Source organism: Pungitius pungitius, chromosome 17 (assembly GCF_949316345.1).
Source record: "Pungitius pungitius chromosome 17, fPunPun2.1, whole genome shotgun sequence".
Taxonomy (NCBI): Eukaryota; Metazoa; Chordata; class Actinopteri; order Perciformes; family Gasterosteidae; genus Pungitius; species Pungitius pungitius.
The window spans coordinates 9580850-9594595 of record NC_084916.1 but is presented as its reverse complement, the minus strand read 5'-3'; the positions used below and the strand labels follow the sequence as shown (position 1 = coordinate 9594595).

The following is a 13746-nucleotide window of genomic DNA, read 5'->3' as shown; positions in this document are numbered from 1 at the left end:
GAATACGATTAGGGCTGTCAACAGATTATAGACAATTAACTAGTTAATCACACATTTTGTAAAACATTTATCTTGATAACAATATTTTTTTCTCTTATATTAACTGTTTACAGTTTAGTAATTTGTTGTTTCAACTCCATAATGAGCTTGACGTGTGTATATTATTTCATTGGAATGAGGGGCATATTAATCATATCATTTAATGTTAGATTCATGCTCATTGTGAAGGAAATAAATATATAACATTGAAAAGCATTGAAGACGCACATTACATTACGTGTCATTTAGCTGACGCTTTTAAACAACAAAGTAGTTAGTTAGCTGCTGCGAGTAGTAGTGTGTAAATAAAGTGATTCAATCGGGCCAAGTTATTTAGGGCACACGGAAACGTAAACAAAGTGGCGCTAATAGCGTGAAGAGGGGTCTTTTATTCCCGTGAAGCTACCGTAGTTAGCTTTACAGGAACAAAATACGTATGCTAGTTGATGTTCTTCAAGCATAGCATAGGCTGCCCTGGGCTGTGCTAAATAGTGCACAGCAGCCACAGCCGGCAGTAAACTCAAATTAGTGTGACAAATCTGCTCTAAAGTGTAGTTATTTAAGTCAATAACCTCAGCAAATAGAGTAATCTGAACCACTTTGTTCGTTAGATCAGCCGGAGACGCGGAAAAAAAGAGATGTTTGTGACGGGACGTCCCTTAAGCAGCTAATAGCACCGAATTAGTGTTAGCATGTTTACAGTATCCCCGCTATTTAAGTGGGTAAGACTGAAGAACGCACAAGGAAAAAGTCATCACTCACCTACCAAAGCGTTTCCACTTGGTTTAGTCCGTTTGGATTTAAGCATAGGTGTGTAGCTAGCAGTTTAAAATATAAAATACGGACTTGATACGAGCTGCAGCTGTTCAACGCCGGGGCTTCAATGGCGACCTCTCGCGATAACAGCATTAACTCACGCGACACTACGAGCCGCCCTCTACTCTGCGCATGTCCGTCAACAAAGACTGCTGGGTAATTGAGTTCTTTAACGTAACAGTTCCCCGTAACATCTAGTAAAATCCCAAAACGTGTTTGCATCTCCACCCGTATGTTGCAGAATACGTCTATTTAAATCCAGATGTAAATATATTGAACGGTCCGTGTTATTTGTCCAGGTTAGATGTGTCGTTACTCGCAACCAGCTGGCCGGTCCGCCAGCTGAGTGCCTCAGTCTGCTGTTTCATTCTGTTCATGTGCCACGGAGCAGCTTCTGTCCTTAAACTGAAACGATTTTCACAAACCTGCTCTTAAGTGTAGTTATTTAAGTCAAACACATCAGCAAGGAGCGTAAACTGAATCATTTTGTTCGTTAGATCAGACGACACGCGTTTAAAAAGAGGAGGAAAAAAAAATAATTTCGTCGGGAGTCGATCCCACGACCATAGCATCGGGGGGCCAACACCTTACTCACTGAGCTATTCTTTCAGATGGATTTGAGAATTCGAAAACTCAATCAAATAGGATTGGTCACTCTCCGCCAAAAATACAGGTAATATTCACACTAAAAAAATTATAACTGCCTTCCTGTTTGTTTTAGAGAAAATTCCTCAGAGACTTTTTTAAGTCTCCCTTTAATACATTTGGTAAAAAATCAGCGGACTTGTCGGTCAAACAGGGTGCGGGCGGGGCTTCGTCAAAATCTTCCAGGGGGCGCAATGGAGGCAATTTTTCACTTTTGATCCAAAACTGCACATCAGGTCTGTAAAGGTCATCACGTAGGATACTCACAGAGGTTTTCAAGAGTTTTGGAGTGTGCCGAGGCTCAGAAGATGTGCTTGAACTTTCATGCGAATATGGCGACGTCACAGCCACAAAGTTGGTCCAAAACTCCCAATTCTCACTGTGAGCCATCGTCACAGTCTTACGTCTTATATTCCCAGATTTGAAGTTGATCAGATTAAAGGGCTAGGAAATGGACATGTAAATGTAGAAACTTTGCATTGACCTAAGCCAATAGGTGGCGCTATACTTTTTCGAAAATCACTGCATGGCATTACTTAAAGGCCTACACAAGCATCATGAATATACATTTATAGCCAGAAATATCAATGTTCCTTGGAGTTATACCATTTTCCGTTCTGGAAAAAAATCTTCCAAAATTGTCCAAACTGCACGCACGCTCACGCCCAGGTAGTTTTATGAAAACTCTTGATTTTAATAACTTTTGACCCCAAGGGTGTCAGGAACCAGTTGCCAGATTTTGAAATGGATCGGATTTAAACTCTCGGAGGAGTTCGTTCGTTTGTAAATGCAAAAATTGAAGGAAATGGCCAAAAATACACAGAATCACCACAGCGCCCCCTAATGTTCAAATATTCTGGGAAAATTTGGGGATGTTCTAGGACTCATTGTGAACATGTCCTCAAAATTTGGTGAAAATGACGGTTAGAAAAAAAAAAAGTTATAGGCCTTTGAACTTTCAGGACACAAACCTACAAACTTCATTGGTCCATAACTTTATTGAAAAATGAGATATCAACATTCTTTCAATAACTTTTGATCGCATCGAGCCAACGATCATTTTGCCGAAGATTTCGTAAGAATCGGACCAAGCGTCTGGGAGGAGTTCGCAAAAACGTGTTTTTCACAAAATTCAAAATGGCGGCCATAAAACGGTAGGCGCATTTGCATACCATAATTTTTTTTGTGTACAGCACATCCAAGAGAACCTGTGTGAAAAGGTTCCAAGTCGATCGGTGAAAGTAAAAAAAAAAATTAACATTGCGGCCACTTTGGGGGGCGCTAGAGAGTTCTTTTTCTTCTCCTCTAATTGCGGGACCCGAATCATACGTCAATTTTGCGCACTTCTAATGCGCGTGCAAAAATTCAAGAGTTTTTGAACATGATGAAGTCCCCGAAAGTGCGTTCGAAGTGGCGAAATAATAAAAAGAAGAAGAAGAATTCTTGCAATTTCAATAGGGCTTTCGCCCGACTTGCAGTCGGCTCAGGCCCTAATTAAAGCTGCAAGCAGCGATGAACGGGCCTTCGCCTATTCTCGCACGTCGGGGTGGGGCGGCGGTCGGCCGGGCTCGCGGGTCAAAAAAGACTAAAGAGACTAAACAAATCATTGTCGGGGCTGCCATTTAAACCTGAATCTGCGGCGTCGCGAACGGAATCCACCGACGCCGGGCTGTTGCCCCGCTGCAAAAGACCTGCAGAGTAATCATTACGGGTCTCGGGCACGATGACCACGATAACAAAAAGATGCATTCCTGTAAAATAAAGGTAGAGTCTGAAGCGCAAGAATCACAGCAAACGCTCGTCTCGTTCTCCAGTTTGCGTCCGTATAATTGATTCAACACACGTACAGTTTACATCCAGTGCATTTTTCTTGTCCTGTATATCTTATAGACGCAGTCTCAATCAAGGTTAATTCACACCTTGGTTTAGTCGAGGTACAAGGACGACAGCTAACCCCACCTCTTTTGCTCCATCAAGATATGTTAACTTTTTAACCAAACCCGCTGGATGACGACGTGGCTGTCTTCCTGAAGAGAGCTTTGCTGAATGAAATAATTAATAATACATTGACTAAGATACACTCTTCCTCCAGGGCTTAATATATTGGTAAGTTCAGTTTGAATCAGTTAAGCCATGTAGAAACTTTGCATTGACCCAAGTCATTAAAATTAAAAAAGTTCCAAGCCATCCAGGCCTATATGTCGTCAAGACAATTGAGTAGTTGTCCAACAGAGTTATCCTTTTTTGTTTTAAGATAAAAACCATAGCTGTTATTACTGCCTAATATAGTTCCAATTGACCAACTACATGAAACATTTCCACACCATATTGACCGTGCAATCTCTTCTTCAAACTCCGTTTGAAAGAAGACCACTGGCTGAAAAACAAAAAATAAAAGAAATGGGACCGGACCAGCCACAAATTAACATCAGACAGCAGGTGAAAGACAAGGAAGCGTCGTACACTAGAGGCTTTTCGCGGACATGGTACACTAGGAAGCCGTGGCTAACCGGCTGTGGAGTAACTAACTCGCTGTTTTGCTTCCCTTGTTTGCTTTTTAAAACTGCAGCGACCGATCGAGTCTGGTGTGAAAACGGTGTTCAGGACATGAAACATTTCATCTCATCTGCTCCTCCAAGCACTCACCATCTCATCTGCTCCTCCAAGCACTCAGCATCTTATCTGCTCCTCCAAGCACTCAGCATCTCCTCTGCTCCTCCAGGCACTCAGCATCTCCTCTGCTCCTCCAGAGATGCTGTTGTGTCCCTGGAGGAGCAGAGGAGATGCTGTTGTGTCTCTGGAGGAGCAGAGGAGATGCTGTTGTGTCCCTGGAGGAGCAGAGGAGATGCTGTTGTGTCTCTGGAGGAGCAGAGGAGATGCTGTTGTGTCCCTGGAGGTGCAGAGGAGATGCTGTTGTGTCCCTGGAGGAGCAGAGGAGATGCTGTTGTGTCTCTGGAGGAGTTTTATGTTTTTTTTGTGTGTCTGTCTTAGAGGTGGTTTGCTGTACGATTTATGTGAACACTGGAGACAATGTAAATAATTTTTATTGACTTGCTCACCATTACAATTGGTAATGCACAGTCTTCTTCATCTAGTGGTTACTCAATGTAATAACAGCGACTATTTGCCTCTTTGTGTATATTGAATATTGACGCAAATTACAGCAATTATAAGTTCACCTTGTATGACTTGGTTTCCTAATATGATGTGTATGACTTGGTATGACCTTGTCTTTGAAAGAACAATATTTGAAATCCACAAGGACATTCTAAATTCATAGTTTAATAATTACATTAGATGCTATTTGTTTTTAAGTCGTTACTTTGGTGTTAATGTAATAAATAAACGGCAGAAATCTCCCTCAGCCCCCCCTACTTTTTCCATCACCAGCCGCCACTGCTTAACAGTAACCCGTAATATCACAAAACGTGTTTGCATCTCCACCCGTATGTTGCTTCCCAACGGAGCCACCAGCTCACTGTGATTACGCAATACAAAATGGCGGAGAGTGCGATCTTTGGGGACTATATTTTGCAGCATTGTTCAATAAACACAATTGAAGTCACATCAGGAGTCTAATTAATTAAGAAAGGGCGATGTACAAAGTGCAAAACATGAATAGCGGTTACTTTGAACAGAAATACATTACGTTAGAGCTGGCAAACGCCAGGTCACTCACGTCTCCCCCAGCTCCACACATACGGCAGCTGTGCCCAGCAGCCGTATGTGGCTGAAACGAGTGTGACACAGCTGCTCTAAGTGTACAGTTATTTAAAAACCTCAGCAAGGAGAGTTACCTGAATCATTTTGTCCGTTAGATCAGCCGGACACGCGTTTAAAAAAAGAAGTAACAAAAAAAAAAGTATGATTTCGTCGGGACTCGATCTCACGACCATAGGATCGGGGGGCGGTCTCTTACCAGGAGAGCTAAACCCTCTGATGGGTTTGAGAATTCGAAAAGTCACTGAAATAGGATTGGTCACTCTCCGCCAAAAATACAGGGAATATTCACACTAAAAAAATTATAACTGCCTTCCTGTTTGTTTTAGAGAAAATTCCTCAGAGACTTTTTTAAGTCTCCCTTTAATACATTTGGTAAAAAATCAGCGGACTTGTCGGTCAAACAGGGTGCGGGCGGGGCTTCGTCAAAATCTTCCAGGGGGCGCAATGGAGGCAATTTTTCACTTTTGATCCAAAACTGCACATCAGGTCTGTAAAGGTCATCACGTAGGATACTCACAGAGGTTTTCAAGAGTTTTGGAGTGTGCCGAGGCTCAGAAGATGTGCTTGAACTTTCATGCGAATATGGCGACGTCACAGCCACAAAGTTGGTCCAAAACTCCCAATTCTCACTGTGAGCCATCGTCACAGTCTTACGTCTTATATTCCCAGATTTGAAGTTGATCAGATTAAAGGGCTAGGAAATGGACATGTAAATGTACAAACTTTGCATTGACCTAAGCCAATAGGTGGCGCTATACTTTTTCGAAAATCACTGCATGGCATTACTTAAAGGCCTACACAAGCATCATGAATATACATTTATAGCCAGAAATATCAATGTTCCTTGGAGTTATACCATTTTACATTTTGGAAAAAAATGTTCCAAAATTGTCCAAACTGCACGCAAGCTCACGCCCAGGTAGTTTTATGAAAACTCTTGATTTTAATAACTTTTGACCCCAAGGGTGTCAGGAACCAGTTGCCAGATTTTGAAATGGATCGGATTTAAACTCTCGGAGGAGTTCGTTCGTTTGTAAATGCAAAAATTGAAGGAAATGGCCAAAAATACACAGAATCACCACAGCGCCCCCTAATGTTCAAATATTCTGGGAAAATTTGGGGATGTTCTAGGACTCATTGTGAACATGTCCTCAAAATTTGGTGAAAATGGGGGTTGGAAAAAAAAAAGTTATAGGCCTTTGAACTTTCAGGACACAAACCTACAAACTTCATTGCTCCATAACTTTATTGAAAAATGAGATATCAACATTCTTTCAATAACTTTTGATCGCATCGAGCCACCGATCATTTTGCCGAAGATTTCGTAAGAATCGGACCAAGCGTCTGGGAGGAGTTCGCAAAAACGTGTTTTTCACAAAATTCAAAATGGCGGCCATAAAACGGTAGGCGCATTTGCATACCATAATTTTTTTTGTGTACAGCACATCCAAGAGAACCTGTGTGAAAAGGTTCCAAGTCGATCGGTAAAAGTAAAAAAAAAAATTAACATTGCGGCCACTTTGGGGGGCGCTAGAGAGTTCTTTTTTCTCTCCTCTAATTGCGGGACCCGAATCATACGTCAATTTTGCGCACTTCTGATGCGCGTGCAAAAATTCAAGAGTTTTTGAACATGATGAAGTCCCCAAAAGTGCGTTCGAAGTGGCGAAATAATAAGAAAAAGAAAAAGAAAAATTCTTGCAATTTCAATAGGGCTTTCGCCCGACTTGCAGTCGGCTCAGGCCCTAATAATAATTCTTGCAATTTCAATAGGGCTTTCGCCCGACTTTCAGTCGGCTCAGGCCCTAATTAAAGCTGCAAGCAGCGATGAACGGGCCTTCGCCTATTCTCGCACGTCGGGGTGGGGCGGCGGTCGGCCGGGCTCGCGGGTCAAAAAAGACTAAAGAGACTAAACAAATCATTCTCGGGGCTGCCATTCAAACCCGAATCTGCGGCCTCGCGAACGGAATCCACCGACGCCGGGCTGTTGCCCCGCTGCAAAAGACCTGCAGAGTAATCATTACGGGTCTCGGGCACGATGACCACGATAACAAAAAGATGCATTCCTGTAAAATAAAGGTAGAGTCTGAAGCGCAAGAATCACAGCAAACGCTCGTCTCGTTCTCCAGTTTGCGTCCGTATAATTGATTCAACACACGTACAGTTTACATCCAGTGCATTTTTCTTGTCCTGTATATCTTATAGACGCAGTCTCAATCAAGGTTAATTCACACCTTGGTTTAGTCGAGGTAGAAGGACGACAGCTAACCCCACCTCTTTTGCTCCATCAAGATATGTTAACTTTTTAACCAAACCCGCTGGATGACGAAGTGGCTGTCTTCCTGAAGAGAGCTTTGCTGAATGAAATAATTAATAATACATTGACTAAGATACACTCTTCCTCCAGGGCTTAATATATCGGTAAGTTCAGTTTGAATCAGTTAAGCCATGTAGAAACTTTGCATTGACCCAAGTCATTAAAATTAAAAAAGTTCCAAGCCATCCAGGCCTATATGTCGTCAAGACAATTGAGTAGTTGTCCAACAGAGTTATCCTTTTTTGTTTTAAGATAAAAACCATAGCTGTTATTACTGCCTAATATAGTTCCAATTGACCAACTACATGAGACATTTCCACACCATATTGACCGTGCAATCTCTTCTTCAAACTCCGTTTGAAAGAAGACCACTGGCTGAAAAACAAAAAATAAAAGAAATGGGACCGGACCAGCCACAAATTAACATCAGACAGCAGGTGAAAGACAAGGAAGCGTCGTACACTAGAGGCTTTTCGCGGACATGGTACACTAGGAAGCCGTGGCTAACCGGCTGTGGAGTAACTAACTCGCTGTTTTGCTTCCCTTGTTTGCTTTTTAAAACCGCAGCGACCGATCGAGTCTGGTGTGAAAACGGTGTTCAGGACATGAAACATTTCATCTCATCTGCTCCTCCAAGCACTCACCATCTCATCTGCTCCTCCAAGCACTCAGCATCTTATCTGCTCCTCCAAGCACTCAGCATCTCCTCTGCTCCTCCAGGCACTCAGCATCTCCTCTGCTCCTCCAGAGATGCTGTTGTGTCCCTGGAGGAGCAGAGGAGATGCTGTTGTGTCTCTGGAGGAGCAGAGGAGATGCTGTTGTGTCCCTGGAGGTGCAGAGGAGATGCTGTTGTGTCCCTGGAGGAGCAGAGGAGATGCTGTTGTGTCTCTGGAGGAGTTTTATGTTTTTTTTGTGTGTCTGTCTTAGAGGTGGTTTGCTGTACGATTTATGTGAACACTGGAGACAATGTAAATAATTTTTATTGACTTGCTCACCATTACAATTGGTAATGCACAGTCTTCTTCATCTAGTGGTTACTCCATGTAATAACAGCGACTATTTGCCTCTTTGTGTATATTGAATATTGACGCAAATTACAGCAATTATAAGTTCACCTTGTATGACTTGGTTTCCTAATATGATGTGTATGACTTGGTATGACCTTGTCTTTGAAAGAACAATATTTGAAATCTACAAGGACATTCTAAATTCATAATAATTACATTAGATGCTATTTGTTTTTAAGTCGTTACTTTGGTGTTAATGTAATAAATAAACGGCAGAAATCTCCCTCAGCCCCCCCTACTTTTTCCATCACCAGCCGCCACTGCTTAACAGTAACCCGTAATATCACAAAACGTGTTTGCATCTCCACCCGTATGTTGCTTCCCAACGGAGCCACCAGCTCACTGTGATTACGCAATACAAAATGGCGGAGAGTGCGATCTTTGGGGACTATATTTTGCAGCATTGTTCAATAAACACAATTGAAGTCACATCAGGAGTCTAATTAATTAAGAAAGGGCGATGTACAAAGTGCAAAACATGAATAGCGGTTACTTTGAACAGAAATACATTACGTTAGAGCTGGCAAACGCCAGGTCACTCACGTCTCCCCCTCCAGCTCCACACATACGGCAGCTGTGCCCAGCAGCCGTATGTGGCTGAAACGAGTGTGACACAGCTGCTCTAAGTGTACAGTTATTTAAAAACCTCAGCAAGGAGAGTTACCTGAATCATTTTGTCCGTTAGATCAGCCGGACACGCGTTTAAAAAAAGAAGTAACAAAAAAAAAAGTGATTTCGTCGGGACTCGATCTCACGACCATAGGATCGGGGGGCGGTCTCTTACCAGGAGAGCTAAACCCTCTGATGGCTTTGAGAATTCGAAAACTCACTCAAATAGGATTGGTCACTCTCCGCCAAAAATTCAGGTAATATTCACACTAAAAAAATTATAACTGCCTTCCTGTTTGTTTTAGAGAAAATTCCTCAGAGACTTTTTTAAGTCTCCCTTTAATACATTTGGTAAAAAATCAGCGGACTTGTCGGTCAAACAGGGTGCGGGCGGGGCTTCGTCAAAATCTTCCAGGGGGCGCAATGGAGGCAATTTTTCACTTTTGATCCAAAACTGCACATCAGGTCTGTAAAGGTCATCACGTAGGATACTCACAGAGGTTTTCAAGAGTTTTGGAGTGTGCCGAGGCTCAGAAGATGTGCTTGAACTTTCATGCGAATATGGCGACGTCACAGCCACAAAGTTGGTCCAAAACTCCCAATTCTCACTGTGAGCCATCGTCACAGTCTTACGTCTTATATTCCCAGATTTGAAGTTGATCAGATTAAAGGGCTGGGAAATGGACATGTAAATGTACAAACTTTGCATTGACCTAAGCCAATAGGTGGCGCTATACTTTTTCGAAAATCACTGCATGGCATTACTTAAAGGCCTACACAAGCATCATGAATATACATTTATAGCCAGAAATATCAATGTTCCTTGGAGTTATACCATTTTACATTTTGGAAAAAAATCTTCCAAAATTGTCCAAACTGCACGCAAGCTCACGCACAGGTAGTTTTATGAAAACTCTTGATTTTAATAACTTTTGACCCCAAGGGTGTCAGGAACCAGTTGCCAGATTTTTAAATGGATCGGATTTAAACTCTCGGAGGAGTTCGTTCGTTTGTAAATGCAAAAATTGAAGGAAATTGCCAAAAATACACAGAATCACCACAGCGCCCCCTAATGTTCAAATATTCTGGGAAAATTTGGGGATGTTCTAGGACTCAATGTGAACATGTCCTCAAAATTTGGTGAAAATGGGGGTTGGAAAAAAAAAAGTTATAGGCCTTTGAACTTTCAGGACACAAACCTACAAACTTCATTGGTCCATAACTTTATTGAAAAATGAGATATCAACATTCTTTCAATAACTTTTGATCGCATCGAGCCAACGATCATTTTGCCGAAGATTTCGTAAGAATCGGACCAAGCGTCTGGGAGGAGTTCGCAAAAACGTGTTTTTCACAAAATTCAAAATGGCGGCCATAAAACGGTAGGCGCATTTGCATACCATAATTTTTTTTGTGTACAGCACATCCAAGAGAACCTGTGTGAAAAGGTTCCAAGTCGATCGGTAAAAGTAAAAAAAAAAATTAACATTGCGGCCACTTTGGGGGGCGCTAGAGAGTTCTTTTTTCTCTCCTCTAATTGCGGGACCCGAATCATACGTCAATTTTGCGCACTTCTGATGCGCGTGCAAAAATTCAAGAGTTTTTGAACATGATAAAGTCCCCAAAAGTGCGTTCGAAGTGGCGAAATAATAAGAAAAAGAAAAAGAAAAATTCTTGCAATTTCAATAGGGCTTTCGCCCGACTTGCAGTCGGCTCAGGCCCTAATTAAAGCTGCAAGCAGCGATGAACGGGCCTTCGCCTATTCTCGCACGTCGGGGTGGGGCGGCGGTCGGCCGGGCTCGCGGGTCAAAAAAGACTAAAGAGACTAAACAAATCACTCTCGGGGCTGCCATTCAAACCCGAATCTGCGGCCTCGCGAACGGAATCCACCGACGCCGGGCTGTTGCCCCGCTGCAAAAGACCTGCGGAGTAATTGTTACGGGTCTCGGGCACGATGACCACAATAAGTATCACAGCAACACTTGTCTCGTTCTCCAGTTTGCGTCTGTATAATTGATTCAACACATATACACATCCAGTGCATTTTTCTTGTCCTGTATATCTTAGATATCATAAATGCAGTCTCATTTAAGGTTAATTCCCAGAAATATCCACCTGTAATTACCTTAGCTGTTATTACGGCCTACTATAGTTCCCATTGACCAACTACATAAGGGATATTTCCACACCATGTTGACTATGATAAACGTATACAACTCTTATTCACATATGGACATTGCACTTTAGAATGTATATTCATTAACTCAGCATGTACCAAACCATATTGTCATGTAAAAAAACCAAAACATGACCAAACATGACTAAATAAATCACTGCCCTTGCATACTGAACAAATATTGCATTCTGGATTCATTTTAAGTCACATGAGGAGTCTTGTGCATGCCAAGAATCAAACCCTGGTTTACTGCGCCAGGGGCCAACGCTCTGCAGATGACCTATATGGTCCAATACAATTTCACAATCGAAACGTCACTCAAATAGGATTGGTGCCTCTCTTGCAAAAATACAGCGAATTTTAATACTTAAATGAGAGCTAAAGGAGAAAATAAACGCAGTAGGTCACATAAGTTCTGTCGGATGTTCAAGTTGCCCAGAAGGATGAGCGGCGAGCTGTCATCTGGAAGTTGTAACTCTTCCATTCGTTGTAGAAGTAAATAACTTCTTCTCTGGAAGGATCATTTTCCGCTGTGGTCCAGTCGACTTGGGTCTTTGCCACGATTGCCCGCGGTTAAGCCCACCCGTGCCGTGTGGTGGAAGAAAAAAAGAAGGCCAAATTATTACATCCATCGACAGTCACACGATATGGAATGCTGTTGTACGAATGCGGGAAGAAGTCTTTTACAATTATGCAGACAGAACAAAATATACATAAAGAAATGCTTTCCCACCTCGCTGGAGTTGAAAGCCACGTGTCCCATGTGCCATTCCCAGTGATGTCCTCAGACTGGTGGCATGACTTTGCACGGGCCATCTGAAAATATTTGAGCACCAACGTGTATTATCAGAATACGATTATGGCTGTCAACAGATTATAGACAATTAACTAGTTAATCACACGTTTTGAAAACATTTATCTTGATTACAATATTTTTTTCTCTTATATTAACTGTTTACAGTTTAGTAATTTGTTGTTTCAACTCCATAATGAGCTTGACGTGTGTATATTATTTCATTGGAATGAGGGGCATATTAATCATATCATTTAATGTTAGATTCATGCTCATTGTGAAGGCAATAAATATATAACATATTGAAAAGCATTGAAGACGCACAATACATTACGTGTCATTTAGCTGCGCCCGGCTGCACGCTGCGGGGAGATTATAGACAATGAAGTTAAACAACAAAGTAGTTAAGTTAGCTGCTGCGAGCACGGTTCTACTCAAAGTGTGTAAATAAAGTGATTCAATCGGGCCAAGTTATTTAGGGCACACGGAAACGTAAACAAAGTGGCGCTGATAGAGTGAAGAGGGGTCTTTTATCCCCGTGAAGCTACCGTAGTTAGCTTAGCTAAAAGACGTATGCTGGTTGTTATTGTTCAGTGCTAAATAAAAACCCTCTTGAATGTAGAACACAACTCACGTCTGGCCTCATACCATGACAGGCACATTAATGTTGACAATTAACTTCGTTAGCCTTGTGTTCACCTTTCCTGCCGGTCCGTCTCTGACCGTAGTCGGAGTTTGCAGGGGGAGGCGTTGCTGTCTGCTCCAGGGCCAAAGTACTGTCGGCTAAGTAAACTTTGGGGTTAATTCCCTTCGTCCCGGGGTTGGTGAATAAAAGTCCGCTTTACTTTCTTTGAGGATTTATTAATCTAACACTGAGTAACAAAGTTACAGTACAGACAATTCTCCGGCCGCTACATCCACTCCGTCATCACAACAACAACACAACTTCCTCATGCGCTCTCCCCCTCCGTAGCCCGTGCGTGTAGCTCTTAAAGGGGCCGCACCATTTTCTCTAGTAACATCACCATGACGTATGTTGCAGAATACGTCTATTTAAATCCAGATGTAAATATATTGAACTGTCCGTGTTATTTGTCCAGGTTAGATGTGTCGTAACTCGCAACCAGCTGCCCGGTCCGCCAGCTGAGTGCCTCAGTCTGCTGTTTCATTCTGTTCATGTGCCACGGAGCAGCTTCTGTCCTTAAACTGAAACGATTTTCACAAACCTGCTCTTAAGTGTAGTTGTTTAAGTCAAACACATCAGCAAGGAGCGTAAACTGAATCATTTTGTTCGTTAGATCAGACGACACGCGTTTAAAAAGAGGAGGAAAAAAAAATAATTTCGTCGGGAGTCGATCCCACGACCATAGCATCGGGGGGCCAACACCTTACTCACTGAGCTATTCTTTCAGATGGATTTGAGAATTCGAAAACTCACTGAAATAGGATTGGTCACTCTCCGCCAAAAATACAGGAAATATTCACACTAAAAAAATTATAACTGCCTTCCTGTTTGTTTTAGAGAAAATTCCTCAGAGACTTTTTTAAGTCTCCCTTTAATACA

General features: G+C 42.2%; 1 protein-coding gene across 1 annotated transcript in view; it reads left to right on the top strand.

The window, feature by feature from the left end:
* dtnbp1b (dystrobrevin binding protein 1b) overlaps positions 1–13746 on the top strand; it is a 230943-nt gene that overhangs the window by 68021 nt on the left and 149176 nt on the right. The window lies entirely within an intron of this gene.